Raw genomic sequence first — 17,863 nt, 5'->3', positions numbered from 1 at the left:
AGATGATTATCAAAAGAAAACAAACATACAAAAATAGATTTTAAGACAAAATAGATTTTAAGGCTGAAGAGAATCATTAAAGAGGACCAGTGTATAATAATAAAACTTCAAATTGCCAAGAGGATACAGTAATTCTACATGCACTAAAATATAGTACCAAACACCTAAAGCAAAATTTGGCCAAAATACCAAACCCATCATCATAACAGGAGATACTAACTTTTTTCAGCAATTGATATACCACGTAGACAAAAATGTCATCAAGGAAATAAAATATTTGAACAACATAACTAATAAGCTTGGTCTAATGGATATTTGTCTATATAGAGAGAGCCTTGTACCCAATAATTTGATAACTCATTCTTTTCAAGCACACATAGGATCGACCACATTTGTAGCCATAGAGCAAGAAAAAATGAATTTAAAAAATTAGTCTCATACAAATCACTTTTCTGACTCCAACAGAATTAGACAAGAAATTAGTAACAAAAAACATTTAGGTGAAGAGCGGTTTGATCGTTCATTGGAGGAGCACATTTCCTTTGTCGGGCGACTGGGCTTCTCCCCGGACAGCACAAGCGGTCTGACTCAGGCGTTGGGTGAAAGAAAATGGCCCGAACCAAGCTGACTGCTCGGTTCCACTGGTGGGAGCCTCTCCACTTTCACCTCCAGAAACAGCAGGCCGCTAAAGCTGCCAGGTAAATCGCCTCCTCTGCCAACCGGGTGAAAAAACCGCATCGCTGCAGAGCTGGACCCTTCCTCATTGCCAGAAACTGATTGAGCTTCTCATCTAGAAGCTGCCTTTCCAGAGGATGGTGAGGAAATCGCCCAGGATTTCAAAAGGAGTTGAAGTTTCAGGATGCAACCATTAGTGCACTTCGAGAGGCTGGTGAAGCGAGCCGGTGGGTTTGCAGTGGCTGGTAACACTTTTTCCTTTCCATATTTAGTGCTTTCTTCGGGACCTCTTGCAAGGCAGGGTTAGTGGTGACAAAATCTGTCAGCATTTGCTTGTCTGTAAACTGTTTTATTTTTCCTTCACTTATAAAGCTTAGTTTGGCTGGATATGAAATCCTGGGTTGAAAATTATTTTCTTTAAGATGGTCGAATATTGGCGCCCACTCTCATCTAGCTTGTAGGGATTCTGCAGAAGAGATCTGCTGTTAGTCTGATGGGCTTCCCTTTGTAAGTAACCCGACCTTTCTCTCTGGCTGCCCTTAAAATTTTTTCCTTCATTTCAACCTTAGTGAATCTGATGATGATGTGTCTTAGGGTTGCTCTTCTTGAGGAGCATATTTGTGGTGTTCTCTGTATTTCCTGAATTTTAATGTTGACCTTTCTTGCTAGGTTGGGGAAGCCCTCCTAGATAGTATCCTGCAGTGTGTTTTCCAACTTGGTTCCATTCTCCTTACCACTTTCAGATAAACCAATCGAGCATAGGTTTGGTCTTTTCACACAGTCCCATATTTCTTGGAGGCTTTGTTCATTCCTTTTCATTCTTTTTTCTGTAATCTTGTGGTCTCACATTATTTCACTAAGTTGATCTTCAATCTCTGATATACTTTTTTCTGCTTCATCATGTGGCTATAGATACTTGTGTATGTTTCACAAAGTTCTTGTGCTGTTTTTCAGCTCCATCAGGTCATTTATTTTCTTCTCTAAACTTGTTATTCTAGTTAGCAATTCCTCTAACCTGTTTTCAAGATTCTTAGCTTTTTTGCATTGGGTTAGAACATGCTCCCTTAGCTCAGAGGAGTTTGTTATTACCCACCTTTTGAAGCCTACATCTGTCAATTCGTCAAACTCATTTTCTGTCCAGTTTTGTTCCCTTGCTGGTGAGTTGTGATCCTTTGGAGGACAAGAGACATTCTGGTTTTTGGAATTTTTAGCCTTATTTGCACTGTTTTTTCCTCATCTTCATGGATTTGTCTACCTTTAGTCTTTGATGTTGGTGACCTTTGGGTGGGGTTTCTGTGTGGATGTCCTTTTCTGTTGATATTGATGCTATATTTTTTGTTTGTTAGTTTTCCTCCTAACAGTCAGGCTTCTCTGCTGCAGGTCTGCTGGAGTTTACTGCAGGTCCACACCAGACCGTGTTTGCCTGAGCATCACCAACGGAGGCTCAGAACAGCAAAGATTGCTGCCTGTTCCTTCCTCTAGAAGTTTCGCCCCAGAGGGCCACCTGCCAGTTGCTAGCTGGAGCTCTCCTGTATGAGGAGACTGTTGATGCCTGCTGGGAGACGCCTCCCAGTCAGGAGGCAAGGGGGTCAGGGACTCACTTGAGGAGACAGTCTGTCCCTTAGCTACATAATATTATTTATTTATTTTTTTGAGTTGGAATCTCACTCTGTGTCCAAGCTGGAGTGTAGTGGCACAATCATAGTTCACTGCAGCCTCAACCTCCTTGGCTCAAGCAATCCTCCTGCCTCAGCCTCCTGAGTAGCTAAGACTATAGGCGTGAGCCATCAGACCCAGCCTCACTTTGTTTCTCAGGGTGCTCTCAAATTTCTGAATTCAAACCATCCTCTGGCCTCAGCCTCTCAAAGTGCTGGAATTACAGGGATGAGTTACTATGCCTGGACCATAATAGTATTTAATTTGGAGGCTTCAAGTCATCTTTATTTAAGTTTTATTTTAAATTTAGATACCTCCTAAATTTAATATAAAAATTTTTATTAATGAGTTAATAAGTTTATAGCTACCCCATTTCTTTTTCTTCTGATTTGTTAAACTTTAATCATAACTCCTTTGATTAATAAAATTAATAAGATTTTATTAATAAGTATTAATAAGTTCATAGCTACCCTATTTCTTTTTCTTCTGATTTTTTAAACTTTATTCATAGCTCCTTTCCTGAAATCATTTTATTCTAAGGAATTCTTTTTATCTTGGTTTTTTCCTTTGTAATCTGAAAGGAGAATTTTCAACAGTTTCATTACAAACATTTCATTACAAACATCAAAACAGTCTTTACCAGCAAATGCCAAGAAAGGCATTTTGATTTACATTTATGAGAACTTGAATAGTTATCAAATGCAAGCTGAAAAAAATCCAAAGTTGTAAACATAATGTAAATGTATACTTAGAAAAATCCACTCACTGATTTCAGGCATGTAAATAACTCAGAGTTATTCTTTTGGTTAAAAGGCAGTTGGCTAAATTCTATGAATATTTTTGGAAAAGCATATATTTTTAAATCTATTTTTTGAACTCTAATGTTTTTCTCCCCTTTATACCAATTCTTTTCCCTCTTATAGATTCTGCCCTGTTTCATTAAGAAGAGATTTTTGTAGGAAGGATTTTCTAAAAGAATTTTTCTCAATGCATACCTAAGATCGTGCTGTTCTTGTGAAGATCTCATAGTATATCATAGCAAAAGTGAAAATTTTCTATGATTTTAATTTATCATTTACCATTCCTGTGGTATCTGTTTACTTTTTTTACTAATACGCTTTACTGGCTACAGCAAGTTCTAATTGATATCATTCAATATAGAAATCACCCAGGATAAGCTGCAGTGCTGTGCTGGAATCACCCAGAATAAGCTGCAGTGCTTTCTGTATAACTTGTCCTCCTTACCGCGCTGACTTTAGGCACCGAAGTAGGCATCTCATGGTACAAAGCACCCTAGTCTAAGGGTCAAAAAAGACACATTTCTGTCACTTTCTAGTTGTTCTTCCTTGGGAGAGTCTACAAGCCTTCTAACTGATTGTAGGACCTGTACAAGTTAGAAGCACATTTTGCTTAAGGAATTTTAAAGGATTTTCATGGTCGTGGTAGTTGACTCTCCAGCAGCATTCTATTCCAGGATGGAATGTGGATGGACAGTGGTTTTCAAATTTGGCTGTACATTAGAATCACTGGGAAAGTTTTTAAACTCTGGATGTCCTGGCCACACTTCAGACCAATTAAATCAGAAACTCACGAGGTTGGAATCAGATATTCAAATTTTCAAAAATTTCCCAGGGGATTCCACTGTGCAGCCAAGGCTGAGAACCATTGGTCTTGGTAATACCTTTGCTGGTAACCAGTTTATGCATGAGTGCATGGTTCAATTCTGGCTGACAAATTTTAAGGCAGAGGCTGAACGAAAGCTTTGGGAAAGACTGCTTATCTCCCAAAACAAATATAAGAGGCAAAGAGACTTACCAAAAGTCTGAGGTTGAAAGCGCTTCAGAGTCAGCAGAGCTGCCAAATCAAAGGAAAACGTAACCAAAACATGACACATGCCCAACCTTCAAGATTCCAGTTATTTGAGATTATAAATATCTTTATTGTATAAACCAGACTTCCAGTTTTTCTGTTGTTAGTAACTGAAACATCCTGTGTGATCAGCTCTAAATGAGCAACATCAATCTTACTCCTGGCTGCTGGAACTCTAGATTAGGGTTCCCAAGCCTGTGACTATATGTTGACTGAATATCACTTGGGAGAGTTTTTTAAAATTGCAAGCTCTTGAACACCACCTAGACCTGCTGAATCAGAATCTCTAGAAGCAGAACCTAAGACCTTATATTTTTGCAAAACTCACCAGAAAGTAACACAGCCAGTCTGTATACTTACGTTTGGGGATAATTAAGTCCTTAAAAAAGAAAGAAAGAGGATGGGAAATACAGTTATTATATCATGCAATTTAAATTTAAACATTGTCTAGAATAACTTTATTATTACATAATAAAGATGCAGGAATTGAGGCACAGATAAGTGAAATTATTTGCTCAAAGAAAAAAGTTTAGTTCCTTGACACCAGTAAAAATATTTTTTAATGTATATGTTTGCATTTGGTCTTCTTACAACTGAATGTCCCTTTCATTCTGTGTCACCAAATTGAGAAGTGAATTAGGCTCACTTGTTAAATCACACAGCCTGGAAATGAGCCAGACTGCATACTAAGAGACATACTCATTTATTGTTTGTCTAACATGAAGTGATACCAGAGACTTGTTTCACACCTGCTTGTCTTCAAAATTGTTCAGTTAGTTTCACTGGAATTTGCTTGCTCTTTACTGTGGGAGAATGTGGTTAGAAAGCAAAGGTCTGAGGAGAAAATTGTCAGTGGTTCAAACAATATCTCTTGCTAGTTTTATTTGATCTCCTTGTGCCTATTGTCCTCTTAGATTTGCCTTTGGATGTTTTTTTCTTGCTGTAACAGGGAGTCTTTAACATTCAACTAAGGCCAGTTTAGGTAATTGAACATCATAAGAAAGCTTGTATTTAGAGTGCATATCAACTAATATAGACTATCACTTTACATTGTATCACCAATGAGGAAAATTTGCCTCTACTTAGCCCAAGCCCTGAAAAAAAAAATCAATGCATTTTGATTTTCCCTTCCATTTTGTATGAAAATGGAAGATAGAATTTCTTTGTAAATTAGGTTATGTCTATAGGTAAATTATAAGGGGCTACCATAGGGCAAAGCTCAGATATTATTTCTGAGAAGCAGTAATGTATACCTTCTCCACACTCACTATGCAATTTAACATTATAAGGGTGGAATTGTGGCTCTTCAGACAGGCTTGTTATTTATGAATTTCTTACGAGCTTAGAATTTGCAGAGTAAGGATATAGGAGTTCTGCACCCTTTATACTCAGTTTACCTTTGAGGGAAATGAGTAGAGTTTTGAGGCTCTGTACATGGAGGGTTTATGCTCCTTTCTGTCTGATGGATAAAATGTTTGCAAATATATATGTATGAATATATATATGAATATCAGCAATATCAGATTCTGTTCTTCTGTTTCTAAGATTTTGGTTTTTTTCTTCCTCAGATCTAATCTCAAGTGAATTTGAGACTCTAACACTCAACAAATGAGTCATAAAAAGTGAGGAAAACAGACAGAAACCAGGAAAGGAAGCCCATGCTGTCCTATTCCCTTAAGCACCATGGAACCTTTATGTAAGGAGAGGTGACAAGGTAAAATGAGAATTTATGGGAAAAGTGCAAATTAATAAAAATGTAAGAATTACGTTAAAATGCTATATTGCTATAGTAATATCTTTTCATTAAAAAACAGTTTAACATCTGTGACAAGAAGAAATCCATGTCTGTATTAGTATTTCCTAAAGTATATTCTTAAGAACAATTATGCAAGATATCAAACAAAATTACAAAAAAAAATTAAGTGATCAAATAGTATTTAGGAAATTGGATTAAATAAGTCTTCTTGAAGCCTTTAATACTCTACCTTGGATGAACCTGGAAACCATCATTCTCAGCAAACTGACAGAAGAGCAGAAGATCAAACATTGCATGTTCTCACTCATAGGCGGGTATTGAACAATGAGAACACATGGACACAGGGAGGGGAGCACTACACATTGGGGTCAGTTGGGGGGAAATAGGGGAGGGACGGTGGGGGGTGGGGAGCTGGGGAGAGATAGCAAGGGGAGTGATGCCAGATGTAGGTGATGGGGAGGAAGGCAGCAAATCACACTGCCACGTGTGTACCTATGCAACAATCTTGCATGTTCTTCACATGTACTCCAGAACCTAAAATGCAATAAAATAAATAAATCGGAAAAAAATACTCTACCATAGAGGGTGAATATCCACAAGTGAGGCTCTAATATGCCACCTTTTCCAAACATATCTTATCACACGATTATTTTTCAATGAAGCATTTTACAGAAGTAAAGTTGATCTGTATTTATCAGAGGTATCTCAGAAACCTCCATAAGAATTAAGCAGCTCACTGGTCTAAGGTGAGGTGGAATGGATTTCTTAAGGTGAGAGAGCAGGGCCAGAAGCTAAGGTCTGGAACTGCCCAGTGTGACTGTCCTTGAAGAAGAGGAGTGTTAGAGTGGCCCATTTATGTACCCCAGAAGCATGAAGCTTCTTCTCTGAAGTTTCTTGAGATTTACTGGTGTCCCTCAGTTCCAGAAAAAGTTATCTACAATTCTCCTTAAAACTTGCATATCTTAATTTGGCTTAATTCTTATTAAAATGCCTACCTCTATTTAAACACACAATATAGGCATATCTCTCTCTCACACACACACACACACACACACGCACACACACACACGCACACACACACACTTTCACGTATACTTCTTTACACCTCCCAAAAAGAAGTCATACTTTTGCTTGATATCCACAAAGGAGCTCATTTTGTTCCTGCTGCTGATCTCATGACTCTGTGAGCCAACATTCCTGTGAGGAGCTGGCTTTCAACTATATTCATCAGGGGCTGCACAGGAGGATCAACATGAGGCACATCTTTTTGGCTCTGGCTTTTCTTCAGGCACTAAAATCTTAACCATTATTTATTGAATCTTACACTGTATAAAGTGACCCTCTGAAGTAGTTATTATCCTCTGCATTTTACAATTGAGGATACTGAATTGGAAAGTTTAAAAACTTGCCACGATTACACAGTTGTCTTCCAATGTGCCTGTGCTTTAATATAAGTTGAAGAAGGAAAGTATTGATGGCTTCAAGAGAATAATAAAAAGGAACTGTTACTCCTGATAATGTATTAATTTGTAGGTATCTAAGAAGTTCAAAGTGGCAACTACTTCTCTCTTTCTCTCTCTGAACTTGATAAAAATCCTTCTAAATCCTCTATTTTATTCAATAGCCAATTATACCAATCTCCTATAAAAATGATCAAATCCAAGATGTATGTATTAGAATGAATACATAAAAAACTTCTAAAGGATTTTGTCAAAACCTTGCACTTATAAGTTGGTAAGTCAATCATGGAAAAAACCCAAATATAAAATTAATGCATTTAATGGTGTTTATGTTTTTATTACCCTATAATTATATCTTTCCTGTGATTGTTCTTCTTTTCTTGCTGGCCTATAAAATGTGTCTGTCTCAACCTGTTTAAAACATCTACATTTGTAGGATTAGGACTAGTGATGTTTTGCCAGTTTCCATGAAAGAGAAGCCAGATGCACTGAAGCAACCTCCTTTGATAGCTAAAGTCCTTCATTAATTTGACACCTGGCACTCCCAGCTATGGTCTTATTATTGGTAGAATTGTTCTGGTCTACAGATAAGAGCATATTCTTCTGTCATGATAAATGAATTATGAAATTAGCTATTGTACTTATTTTTATACTCTGCTGTTATAACTTACATTAGCTATCCTCTTATTGTAAATATTGCTTCATTACAAAGTTAAGACTGTTTATATTTAGGATTGCTTAAAGAAAATTTTCCATATCATCTTTTCCCTTGCTATAAAATTCGTCATCCAAAGGCACTTTTAATTTGGTCTCATTTACTTTGTAGTATTTCAAATGCTGCCAAGATTTGCATAAGTGCATGGAGAAAAATTAAATCCAGATTTTCCAAGATGGATAAATTTGTGGGTGGTTACTTTTTTCTTCTTCACAGAAGGATTGATTACAAAATTCCTGTAAATGACAAGTTTTCAACATAATCAGTTTTCTAGAACTCCATTTTCTAGCAAATTTTCAGAAATTAATCTCTTACTTTAAGTGAGTTACCCTATGAGTGCATGTAAGTAAAAAAAAAAAAAAAATCCTATCTTTAAAAGTTTGGGTTTGTATCTGGAAACTAAAAAAAACTATTAATTTGTACCATACACTTATGTTATCAATTAAAATACTTATACAATAAATATCTAATAGTTTATATATATGATATAAATATATACTTTATAGATAAGAAATATATATATCTCCTGGCATGAACCCAATAGTACTCAATGTTTTAACATTTGTTAGGAAATCCCTAATAAACCACTAGGGTTTTTTTTTGTTTCGTTTGTATTTTTGTTTGTTTGTTTGTTTGTTTTTGTTTTTTTGAGATGGAGTCTCACTCTGTTGCCCAGGCTGGAGTGCAATGGCTCGGTCTTGGCTCACTGCAACCCCCGCCTCCCAGGTTCAAGCAATTCTCCAGCCTCAGCCTCCCAAGTAGGTGTGATAACAGGTGCCTGCCACCAAGCCCGGCTAATTTTTGTGTTTTTAGTAGAGACAGGGTTTCTTGAACTCCTGACCTTGTGATCCGCCCACCTCGGCCTCCCAAAGTGCTGGGATTACTGGCGTGAGCCACTGCTTCCGGCCTATCACTAAGTTTTTACTTAAATTAACAAATGATTAGCCTTTACCTCAGAATTTTTAAAAGAATACACAATACTAAATTGCTAATAGGTAATTCCTGTTTAAGTTGGCCTCTACATTTTTCTATTCTGCTTTGTAGAGGTTCCAGACCACTCTGGCTTGGACCATGTAATCCAGTACTTGCCAGTCAAAGCAGCATTGTGTAAGAGCATCCTATGGTTCTTCCTTGACCTACATCCTACCAGCTTTCATACTTCCCCTTCTGCCCCTACCTTAAGGGAACCTGAAGGGCAGTGAGAGTAGTTCCATGACTACCACTTTAATTCTTTAATAAAATGTTGCTAGAGGAACAGAGGCCATGGGCTAAGTGTGGAGATGAATGCTACTTTGCACACTGCTTTATTATAGACTATTTCCACACATAGTCTTGAGTGGCATTTGAACTCATCTCTGATGCTTGTTTAAAATGCAGACACCTGGATCCCACACCAGACCTACTGAAGTTCAGGCAAACGCCCTAGAGTCTGCAATTTTAATAAGCTCCCAGGTGTTTCTTAAGCATACTGAAGTTCAAGAACCACTGTTGCAGATGGCTAGACAGACTTCATTGCACACACTGAGAAAGAAAACAAAAGTATATGGGAGACTTACATGAACATGGTAAAATAAGATGACACCTGAATATCTTCTAGAGAAATTCTACTAAAATATTTATAAAACTATTTTTTTAAATCCCCAGAAAGCACAAAAAAATAGCATGAAATAACCATTATTAGGCTCTGTGACATTTTCACAAGTGCTTAACATTTTTAAAAACCTGTTTTTCCTCTCCAAAATGGATCATAATCTCTAACTCATAAAGGATTGTGACAATTAAAGAGAAAGACATCAAACAAACAAGCTAGTGCAGCACCAATATATAAATAGCATTTAAACCTTGTCCACACTTCACTCCTCCCACCAAGATTTTCATTAGCTTCTGACCATTCCAGGCTGGGTATGCAAGCCAGTTATTTGAAAACTGTGCACCACAGACGCCTGAGCCCCTTTCCTTATCAGTCATTGGGTTTGATATTATTCTGGAACTTGAACCCAAATTTTTGGGTTGAACCAAAAATTGTTAGGGCATCAGTTTCAGTGAACCTATACTTTTTTTCCTGATTCCCAGGGTTTATACAAATCTGCCCTGCCTCCTACCTATTTCTTATACTCACACAGGCCTTGCAGGCACTATGATTTAGGCAATTTTCAGACACCAACTTCTACTGATATCTGGAAGTTCCCTCTGATACCTTCTTATCCTTTATATGTCAGTGTCCACTAGCATAAGACTTACATTCACTGTTCCATCGTGGCTCCATTCTGCTGACTCTTGGAATTATTCTCCTTGGGATTCCTCAGTTCCCAGTCACTTCCCTGCTAATCACATGTACTCTCCCTCTCATTCCAGAACATATCATAGCTTGAACTTATACTATTTTCTATAGGTCTCCATTCAAAGTGTATAGTGAGTAAAAACTCTCCCCTACTCTTCAGTCACTCTCCAAGATTGCTCTTCTATTTATACACTATATTGTCTGAAGTTTTGATTCAAGTTCCCTCCATAATCATTTATGGCACAGACTAATCAAATAAAAATTAGCACCAAAATAGCCAATGGTATCACAGAAAGTGACAAAGTGTTAAATTGTATAAAATCTATAAGCATCAAAGCAAGGGAAAAAAATCTATTACAAATTACTGCCAAAAGAGCAGAAATCAGCTTATTTTCCAATTTTGTGTGTGTGTAAGCATCCATTCTGAAAGATCACATAGTGACAACAACATTTCCTTCAAGGACAAACAAAAGCAAGACCTAGGAGTTTTATATTAAACCAAGTTGTGTATAAAGAAAATAGGTATGTTTAGTGGCTTATGCCTGTTATCCTAGCACTTGGGAAGGGCAAGGCCAGAGGATTGCTTGAGTCCAGGAGTTCAAGTCCAGCCTGGGCAACACAGGGAGGCCTTGTCTCTACAAAACATAAATAAATTATCCTGGCATAGAGGCACACAATGGTAGTCCCAGCTACTCAGGAGGCTGAGGTGGGAGGATTGTTTGGACCCAAGAGTTCAAGGCTGCAGTGAGCTATGATCACACCTTTGCACTTCAGCCTGGGTGACAGAATGAGATTCTGCCTGAAAAAAAAATTAAATAGGAAATTATCTGATTCCTAACATCCCTGGAATATATCGCTTGGGTCTTTTCTATTAAATAGTTATGCATAGGCCAGGCATGCTGGATCACGCCTATAATCCCAGCATTTTGGGAAGCAAAGGTGGGCGGATCACGAGGTCAGGAGTTTAAAACCAGTCTGCCCAACATAGTAAAACCCCATCTCTACTAAAAATGCATAAAATTAGCCAGATGTGGTGCTGTGTGTCTGTAATTCCAGCTATTCAGGAGGCTGAGGCAGGAGAATCGCATGAACCCAGGAGGCAGAGGTTGCAGTGAGCCGAGATTGCGCCATTGCACTCCAGCCTGGGCAACAGTGCAAGACTCCATCTCAAAGAAAATAAAAGAAATTTAGAAACTTTGGATATTTAATTAGCTTTTTCCATTAATTCTAATATGTATTCAGACATAGTTCTCATAGGAGTTGGGAGGGAGGGACAACAATCACTTGAAAAGATGTTTCTGGTTTTGCTGGTCTTGGAACTTTTTATTTCCCACATATGTAGTTCATAAAAGGATTGAGTATGTCATCTAGTCATCTTTTAGATAAATATTCAACTGATAATACAGTTAAATTTTATTCCTTAGATGAGTCTCCTTAACTCCATGAAAGCTGAATATGTAAAGCCAATCACTGTACACAAATGATTTTATTTCTAATGTCCTCATTGGAATTTACAGTCTTAAAGAATCAGCTAAGAAATTTCTTCCATAAAATTCAGGTTGTTCTGGTTGAAGGGAGAAGGGAAAAGCTCCTACTGTATCTGCCCTTAGAGACATTCCAATCACTGTCTTGTTTTCAGTTTAAGGTAAGTGATCATAGACACTGAATATGACTTTGAAAATGTTTTCTTCCTCTCTCTTTAATTCATCTATTTGTTCAGCCAAAACATATAATACTAGGGACCATGCTAGGTATAAAGACAAAAAACATAGCTACAGATACGACAATCTCTACCCTCAAAGAAGTTGAATCAAGCAGAGACATTAAAAGCTGGAAGCTGCTTCTTTTGCTTATATAAAATTTTATTTTGCATTGGCTCTTGGAAAATGCAAGTTGGAGTTATAGAAAATATATATGTTGTGCATATAAAGAGATGATACATAAATCCAATTGACTTCTTCAGCTTTTTAATAATAGCTTTCATTTATTTGATGCTCACTATATACCAGATCCTTTACTAAGTACATTAAAATTTTTATTTTCTATAATCTTTATAGTAGTTTCATTCTGCAAAGGAGGAAGAGAGCTTTGTCTCCATTTTACGAATTAAGAAACTGACCTCAGAAAAGTTATTAGTCATAAGAAACATAAATAGTGGATGGCAAAGAGGTTCATCTCCCAGTCTCTATGGCTCCAGAGTTGGTGGCTCTTGACTTCTTTGCTATCACATCTCTACAACAAATGTGTCCTGTGTCATATACACAAAGTGAAATTAACTTGTATGTAGAATCTTCTCCTCAAGGAGATTTCTTGCCACCCAGTGTGATCTTAATTGGCATTGGTTCCAATGACTGGATGAGGCTGAACTCAGGAGTCTGTTGTCACATAAGCTGATGTAGAGGTAAGGAGAAGGTGGTGATTTATAGCCTTTAACACAATGTGTTGAACTTATGTATTTTTAACTAGAGGCTTTCCCATTAGGCTGTTACCATTTCTAAAGCATGAGCTTCCTTATCTTTCTATTAACAGAGCCTACGTTATGTCAGACGAGAACAGCCATTCAGTATCTGGTTTGGAATGAATGATGCAATAAGATAGGCAGATATGGTGGACCTCCCCATGACATCTATGAAGCCCCAGCAAAAATGCAAATGGAAACCTTCAGTGCATGACCTGCCCCCTTGCTTTTCTCATTCCTCACTCAGTCCTAGATTATAAGGGCCTTGAAACTTGTATGTGGACACTGTAGCCTGTTATGTCCAAGGTCTGTCCACACTACACAAATAGAAATCCCTTGGCCACTTCTTAGGCCTATGCTCTGCCCTCAGGAAAATGGGCCAGGGAACATGCTCATTCCTAAAATCGAGCTTGGGTCCACTTGGGACATAGCACTCTAGGAGGCTATGTCTCAGATCATGGTCTTGAAAAGCTCTGAGTGAGCAGGCTTTCCTTGTCCCTTTGACCCTTAGCCCTGTGTGAAGGGACATCATAGGAAAACTATGTCAGAGCCCTTCAAAATTCAGGGTCTAAAGGTGGTACTGGATGTTGCTATGACCTACTTTATAGAATGAGAATATAGAAAGTCAGATACTTCATCTGCCTCATTTGGGGTCAAAAATCTAATGAGAAGATCTAGAACATGGACCAGTGACTTTTAATGTCAAATTCAAGATATCTTCCAGTCTACTGCTTGTCCCATTGTATTTCTATAGGGAAAAATGACAAATTATCCGAAATATTTAAAAGAAATAATTTCTCCCTTAGCATTTTTCTGCATGTAAAGCTGACTTCTCCCTCTGGACATCATCAAAAAGTTCACACCAACTTTATTACCTCTGGACCTCTGACCCCTAAAGCAAAGAATGGGACTGATTGAGAGATAGCAAATTTCTAAGGGCTTCTGTCTTCTGTGGAGCAGGACTGTCAAAAGTGATGCTTGTTGTGTTGAAAGAAAGCTGAAGTTTTGTAAGAATTGTAACCAGAGATTCTCCTTATCATAATAGGTCACTCATTCAAATAGGTTTCTAATTTGGACAGGATTGTGGGAAATCAGTATTTTCTTTCGCTGCAAAGACCAACTGAACACCAAATCATTCCTACTATTTGTATCTCTGGGTTCTAGTCAATATTTTATACAAAGATTAACTTAATATAGATATTTCATTTTAAACATGAAGAATGACATGTTAAAATATGAGGAAGAATTAATACTAGTTTTTCATGTTTCATTATATTTCTCTTTGTGATTGAAACCTTCTTTAAATTGAACAGGAAAATGAAGTTTCTTATGGACACTGCATTTCAGGCTCTAGGCAAAAATGTGACATAATGTAACCAAAAAAAGAGGGTCTATAAGTTTCCATGCAAGTGAAAAATGGATAATATTTATGTCATTAATCCCATGAGAGATGTTATTTCTCATTTTAAATCCCTATATGTGTATTTATGATACTTTGGAGAGACAAACATTTACTCTGACATCTGCCTTAAGTATCAAAAACAGAATGAAAGTGTGAGAAGAACAAAGACAATGTACCATGCTTATTTTTGGGAAATATGAGCCTAGACCTGTGAACTTAATATATATATTACATGTTGCTAACCATCATGTGATAAAGAAGAAACAAGTCTCCAGGAATGTGTGTGGGCTACTGCTGAACCTGGACAGGTTTCTATGCTTCCTGCAAATATTCCTGGCTATGCCATATATCCCAGCAAGGTGAACTACATTTCTTGGGCACTATTCATCCTGTTTGCAGCTCATCCTGAGGGTTGGTTGGAAGTGCTCACGGAGGATGCTAATCTTTCAGGCTTCTGAGCTCACACAGTCCTATCCTTCTGAAAGCACAAATCTCACCAGCTGAAATCAGTCATTATTTCCTTAGGGAACCAAGTCTAAACACTAGACCTTCTCTCCCTGCCTGTAATTAAATCTGGCGGGCAGTTCACCAGTGCCACTGGGTCAGGAAAGAGAAGAAAAAGGAAGTGAAAGAAATGGTATTTGTTTTTTGGCTGGCCCTGGTGCTTCTCTGAGAGGTAGGCTCTGGCAGCCACACAGTGGAGTCCCTGTACCCAGAATATTCATGCTTGCTTGGGGTCTGCCAGCTGGCTCCAAAAAGTTTCTTTCCAATCGAGGTCTTGCTTCCTCACTCAGCACTTGAAGCTGAAGCACTTTGCTGGTGGTCTATTGCTGACTCAAAAGAATTTTCCCTAATTCACCACCTCCGATTATGAAATAGTAGAGCTTGTCATACTTTAACAGCGTCAGAATCACTTGGAAGGCTTGTTAAATAAAGACTCCTGAAATCTATTCCCAAGACTTTGATTTAGTGGGTCTAGAGTTAGGCCTGAAATTTTCCATTTCTTTTTTTCTGATGTATTCATTTATTTTTCTTAATTGAAAAATAAAAATTATATATATTTATCATGTACAACATGATGTTTTGAAATATCATACACATATATTTCAAATATATGTGGCTAAATCAAGCTAATTAATATATGTATTATATGTTAATATATAGCTATATTTTATATTATATAGGTATTATATTGCTACATGTAAATATATATTAGATGTCAAATATATGGAGCTAAAGCATCTAATTAACATATATATTATCTCATATACTTATTTTTTGTGATATGAGAACAGTTAATATCTACTCTGGGTAATTTTCAAGAATACATTTTTATTAACTCTAGTCACCCTGTTGTATAATAGATCTCTTGAACTTATTCCTCCAATATAACTGAAATTTTTATCCTTTGACCAGCATCTTCTCAACCCACCCTGCTAGTCCCTGGTAAACACAATTCCACTCTCTGCTTCTGATAGGTCAATTTTTTTATATTCCACAAATAAGGGAAATCATGTGGTATTTGTCTTTCTGTACCTGGCTTATTTCACTTACCATAATGTCCTCCAGGTTCATCCACGTTGTCACAAATGACAGGATTTCTTCTTTTTTTTTTTTTAAATTATGGAACAGTATTCCATTGTGTATATATACCACATTTTCTTCATTTATTTGTTGATGGACACTTAGATTGATTTTGTATCTTAGCTATTATGAATAGTGCTGCAATAAACATGGGAGTGCAAATATCTTTTCAACATACTGATTTCATTTCTTTTGGATATATACCCAGAATTGGGATTGCTGAGTATGGTATGATAGCTCTATTTTTAATTTTTGAGAAATTTTCAAACTATTTTCCAAAATGGCTGTACTGAGAATTTGCACTTCTAACAAAATCCCGGGTTATGCAGATGTTGGTGGTCCACAGCCACAAAAGGCTATGGATGATTGATCATTTTTTCCTTAGTCACCCAGATATTAGTGTCTAGTTTTAAAGTTAAACATGTCTATTAGGTTAATTTTTACAGTCATCAATTTCCTTCTTCTTATCCTTACTGCTTCATTTCTATTTCTTATTGTATATGACTTTCATTGAGGAGGAGTATGTATGTATGTATGTATGTATTTATTTATTTATTTATTTATTTTTTTGAGACGGAGTTTCGCTCGTTACCCAGGCTGGAGTGCAATGGCGCGATCTCGGCTCACCGCAACCTCCGCCTCGCGGGTTCAGGCAATTCTCCTGCCCCAGCCTCCTGAGTCGCTGGGATTACAGGCACGCGCCACCATGCCCAGCTAATTTTTTGTATTTTTAGTAGAGACGGGGTTTCACCATGTTGACCAGGATGGTCTCGATCTCTTGACCTCGTGATCCACCCGCCTCGGCCTCCCAAAGTGCTGGGATTACAGGCTTGAGCCACCGCGCCCGGCAGGAGGAGTATTTATTAAATTCAATAACTGAAACTAAGGTTTTTAAATTTTTCTACTAAGTAATTATATTTGAAGCTATCTACATCAAGCTTTATTCTGTTATAGAACATAAAGAACAGGTAAGACCCCCAGAAAAAGGTACTAGAAGTGAACTTTGTAATATCTGCCCAATTGAATAAGAAATGTTGAATTAATAGATTCAGATTCATACCTCCTGCAATAAAGTGGGGTCCAAATGTAATCTCTGCCCTTTGACTAGGAATTTCCCTGATTCTGTCTCACCTGTGTTTAGTTTTGGTCTAAATGCCTGGGGGTGCTACCTCACTACGCCACTAGTTGGGCTTCTACATGTTCCCTTTGGGCTGGAAGAAAAAGAGAGAAAGTGAAAGGATGTGGTTTGTCTCACCCTGACTTATCTCAAGGTTCTTACTCCTGAGTTTGGGATGTGGTACAAGGAAGAATGAGAATATGACTGAGATGACCTATCAACATATTTTCCCAAGTAAAAGAAAGGTGTATGTAGCTAGTCTTGCCTTACTATCAAATATTGAACTTTTCATTCATTTGCAACTATTTTTAGTATATCAGCAAAATTTCTCTTAGGTTTCAATGTAGTTAAGGCAGGCTGTATACTGTATCAAATACTGATTCTAAACGTGTTATTTTCCAGCCAGCCTATCTCTCTCCCAAAGAATATGTAGTATAATGCAGTTGAGTAGAAGTAATGTTTTTAGAAAGATAGCCTTAAATCCTCCATGATTTATAAAAAATTAAAAATAAAGCATTTGCAGGCTGGGCACGGTGGCTCACTCCTGTAATCCGAGCACTTTAGGAGGTTGAGGCAGGTCAGGAGTTTGAGACCAGCCTGGTCAACATGATAAGCCCTGTATTTAGCCAGGCATGGTGGTGGGTATGGTGGTGTGTGCCTGTCATCCCAGCTGCTTGGGAGGCTAAGGCAAGAGAATCACTTGAATCCAGGAGGCAGAGGTTGCAGTGAGCTGAGATCACACCATTGCACTCTAGCCTGGGCAACAAGGGCAAAAAAAACTCCATCTCAAAAAAAAAAATAATAATAAGGTCTTTGCAAACATTGACACGTTATTAGTAGCGCATTTTTGTCATATACTTCACAGCTCATTGTGGCATGCTAAAATGTCT

The 17,863-nt window shown here is 37.5% G+C and overlaps 1 pseudogene; it reads left to right on the top strand.

Moving 5' to 3' along the window:
• The first annotated feature begins 609 nt into the window (after window positions 1–609).
• LOC116566059 overlaps window positions 610–17,863 on the top strand; it is a 43,336-nt pseudogene continuing 26,082 nt past the window's right edge.

Source organism: Sapajus apella, unplaced genomic scaffold (assembly GCF_009761245.1).
Source record: "Sapajus apella isolate SASKATOON/1434 unplaced genomic scaffold, GSC_monkey_1.0 scaffold42, whole genome shotgun sequence".
NCBI lineage: Eukaryota > Metazoa > Chordata > Mammalia > Primates > Cebidae > Sapajus > Sapajus apella.
Note: the sequence above shows the minus strand (reverse complement) of the source record. Positions and strands in the feature narration are given on the sequence as shown.